This window comes from Hylobates moloch, unplaced genomic scaffold, assembly GCF_009828535.3.
Source record: "Hylobates moloch isolate HMO894 unplaced genomic scaffold, HMol_V3 SCAFFOLD_5, whole genome shotgun sequence".
In the NCBI taxonomy this organism is placed as follows: Eukaryota; Metazoa; Chordata; class Mammalia; order Primates; family Hylobatidae; genus Hylobates; species Hylobates moloch.
The window spans coordinates 38,383,273-38,386,878 of record NW_026652280.1 but is presented as its reverse complement, the minus strand read 5'-3'; the positions used below and the strand labels follow the sequence as shown (position 1 = coordinate 38,386,878).

The 3,606-nt window shown below is 34.7% G+C and overlaps 1 non-coding gene across 1 annotated transcript; it reads left to right on the top strand.

The window, feature by feature from the left end:
• The first annotated feature begins 2,172 nt into the window (after positions 1–2,172).
• LOC116469932 (U4 spliceosomal RNA) lies at positions 2,173–2,313 on the top strand. The gene has a single exon (XR_004248387.1). It is a non-coding gene; the product is annotated as a U4 spliceosomal RNA (small nuclear RNA).
• The last annotated feature ends 1,293 nt before the right edge of the window (positions 2,314–3,606 follow it).

Below are 3,606 nucleotides of genomic sequence, written 5' to 3'. Positions count from 1 at the left end.
AACATAGTGAGAGCCAATAAAAAAATTAGCCAGGGATGGTGGTGAGTGTCAGTAGTTCCAGCTACTTGGGAGGCTGAGGTGGGAGGATCACTTGAGCCCAGAAGGTCAACATTGCAGTGAGCCTTGTTTGTACCACTGCACTCCAGCCTAGGTGAGAGTGAGACCCTGTTTCAAAAATAAATAACTAAATAAATAGTGAAAATAAAAATAAATGAAACCAAAGTTCACTCTAAAAAAAAGTCAACAAAGTTGATAAATATGTAGCTAAATTAAACAAGAAAGTAAGAGAGGAAATCAAAATCAGAAAAGGAAGTAGGTAACATCACTTCCAAAATCTCCAAAATTTAAAAGTGTTTTGAAGGAATATGATGAACAACTTTATGAAAACAATCAAGATAATGTACACAAAATTTTATATTTTAATTCCAAAAGCAACCACTAGAAAAAAATAACTCAAAACAATAATTTAAAAATCAACAGAAGATGGCTGGGTACGGTGGCTCACACCTATAATCCCAGGCCTTTGGGAGGCAGAGGCGGGCAGATCACGAGGTCAGGAGATCGAGACCATCCTGGCTAAAATGGAGAAACCCCGTCTCTACTAAAAATACAAAAAAAAAAATTAGCCGGGCCCGGTGTGGGGCACCTGTAGTCCCAGCTACTCAGGAGACTGAGGCAGGAGAATGGTGTGAACCCAGGAGGTGGAGCTTGCAGTGAGCCGAGATCGTGCCACTGCACTCCAGCCTGGGTGACAGAGCGAGACTCCGTCTCAAAAAAAAAAAGATTTAACGTAATACATTAAACAATATTTAACAAAAAGAAGGCAGTAAAAGGGAAATAGAACATTTCTTAAATGAGAAAAATAAAAACAAATTGTAAAATTACTAAAATTGGCTCCAGAAGAATTAGAAATTCTAAACAGAACTAAAACCAAAATAACAAAATAGTAATTAAGATTTTCCCACCACAGGCCGGGTGCGGTGGCTCACGCCTGTAATCCCAGCACTTTGAGAGGCCGAGACAGGTGAATCACCTGAGGTCAGGAGTTGGACACCAGCCTGGCCAACGTGGGGAAACCCTGCCTCTACTAAAAATATAAAAATTAGCCAGGCGTGGTGGCAGGTGCCTGTAGTCCCAGCTACTTGGGAGGCTGAGGGAGGAGAATTGGCAGGAGGCAGAGGTTGCAGTGAGCTGAAATCACACCATTTCACTCCAGCCCGGGTGACAAGAGCAAAAAACTCCGTCTCAAAAAAAAAAAAGATTTTCCCACCACAAAAAGCTCAGGCTTATATGACTTCATGAGAAAATTTAACAAACTCAGAAAATCTGTAGAGGAAGTAAGTCCTATCTCACTCTATGAAGCTAGCATTACCTGAAATGTAAGCCAGAGACATCAATAAATAAATAAATAAATAAATAATAAATAAATAAATAAATAAAATGAAAGACCAATTTAGAGATGAAACACTCTCAACACAAATTAGCAAACTAAATTCAGCAATATGCAAAAAGGATTTATACCATGAACTAGTTAGATTATTCCTGGAATGGACAGTTAGTTTAACATCCAAAAATCAATTAATGTAATACACTATATTAATAGAATAAAGAAAAAATGTGTGTCATCTGTAACAGACACACATAAATGAAAGCTGACAAAATCAAATACCCATTCATGACTTAAACTTGCAACAGACTGGGAAAATAATGGAACTTCCAGCTGATACAACAGACCTTTGGAAAACCTATAGTTGGCATTCTATTTACTGGAGGAAGACTGAATTCTTTCTCATTGAGATCAGGAACAAAACCAGGATGTCTATTCTCCCTATGTTTATTCAAAATTTTTGTGGAGTTTGTTATAAGCCTAACAAAGCCAGAAAAATGGAACATACATTATCCAAACAGAAAATGAAGAAATAAAATTGTCTTTATTTGCTGTTGACATAATTGCCTGTGTGGAAAATCACACAGAATCTAATTTTTAAAAAGTACTATCACTAATATGTAATTTTGTCAACTTTTTAGAATAAAAGAATAGTAATAAAAAATCAATTATATTTCTGTATGACAGCAATGAGCAATTTGAAATAGAAAAATTTACAAAAATTGTGTTAACAATAGCATACACAATGTGTAAACATAGAAGAAAATCTGACAAAAGATGTGCTCAGCTTTGTGCAGTGGCAGTATTGTAGCCAATGAGGTTTACCTGAGGTGCGATTACTGCTAATTAAAAACTTTTCCCAGTACCCTGCTATGACAACTTGCAATATAGTCAGCATTGGCCATGTTTGACTGTCTCCATGAAGACCAAGAAAAAAAATATGTGCAAGCATATAAACTAATAACTCTAATATAGTACTAAAACAAATTAAAGAATACCTAAATAAATGGAGAAATATATACAATTTTCATGAATTGAAACATTCAATATTAGCTCATTGTCCTTTAATTATATTTTTGTAGATTGAATCCAATCTCAAACAAAATCCTAGCAGGCTTCATTTTTAGATACTAAAAGGTTGATTCTAAACTTGATATAAAAATGAAACAAATCTAGAATAATCAACACAACTTAGAATAACAAAATTGGAAGATTTATACATTTGACTTCAAGACTCAATATGAAGTTACAGCATTTAAGACCACGAATTGTTGGCAAGAAATGAAAAATAAATCATTAGAAAACGATAGGCTGCGAGCAGTGGCTGACACCTGTGAGCACTTTGGAGGCTGAGATGGGAGGATCACTTGAGGCCAGGAGTTTGAGATCAGCCTAGGAAACAAAGTGAGACTCCATCTCTACAAAATATTTAAAAATTATCCAGGCATGATGGTGCATGCCTGTTGTCTCGGCTACGCAGGAGACTGAGGCAGGAGAATTGCTTGAGCCCGGGATGTCCAGGCTACAGTGAGCCATATTCATGACACAGCACTCCAGCCTGGGTGACAGAGTGAGATCCTGTCACAAAATAAAAAGAAAAGAGAAAATGATAAAGACTGTAAAAATACAATCATATATGGCTACAATTGATTTGTTACAAAGATGCAAAGGCAATCCAGTGGAGAAATTATAGTGTCTTTAAAAAGTTGTTAGATCAATTTAATACCTGTACATAAAAATATAAATTTTTACCCATACCTGTTGCCACATTTTTTAAAAAAATTAACTCATAGGCCTAAACATAAGCTAAAACTATAAAAGTTTTAGTTGAACACATAGGAGGAAAATTTTTGTGACTGTGGTTTAAGCAAAGAGTTCTTAGATAACAAAACCAAAGTCTGACTTACTTTAAAAAATTATAAATTAGACTTCACTAATATTAAGATCTTCTGTTCCTTGAAAGACAATGTTAAAAAAATAAAAATCCAAGACATTAGGGAATATTTGCACATAACATTTTTGATAAACAACTTGTATCCCGAATATATAATTTTCTAAATTCAATAATAAAAAAAAATTTAGCAACAGATTTTAACAGAAACTTATCAAATAAATACAGAGATGACAAATAAGCACATAACACATGTTCAATATCATTATTCATTAGGGAAATGTAAATGAAACCACAATTAGACACTGCCTCACACATTAAAAGGTCT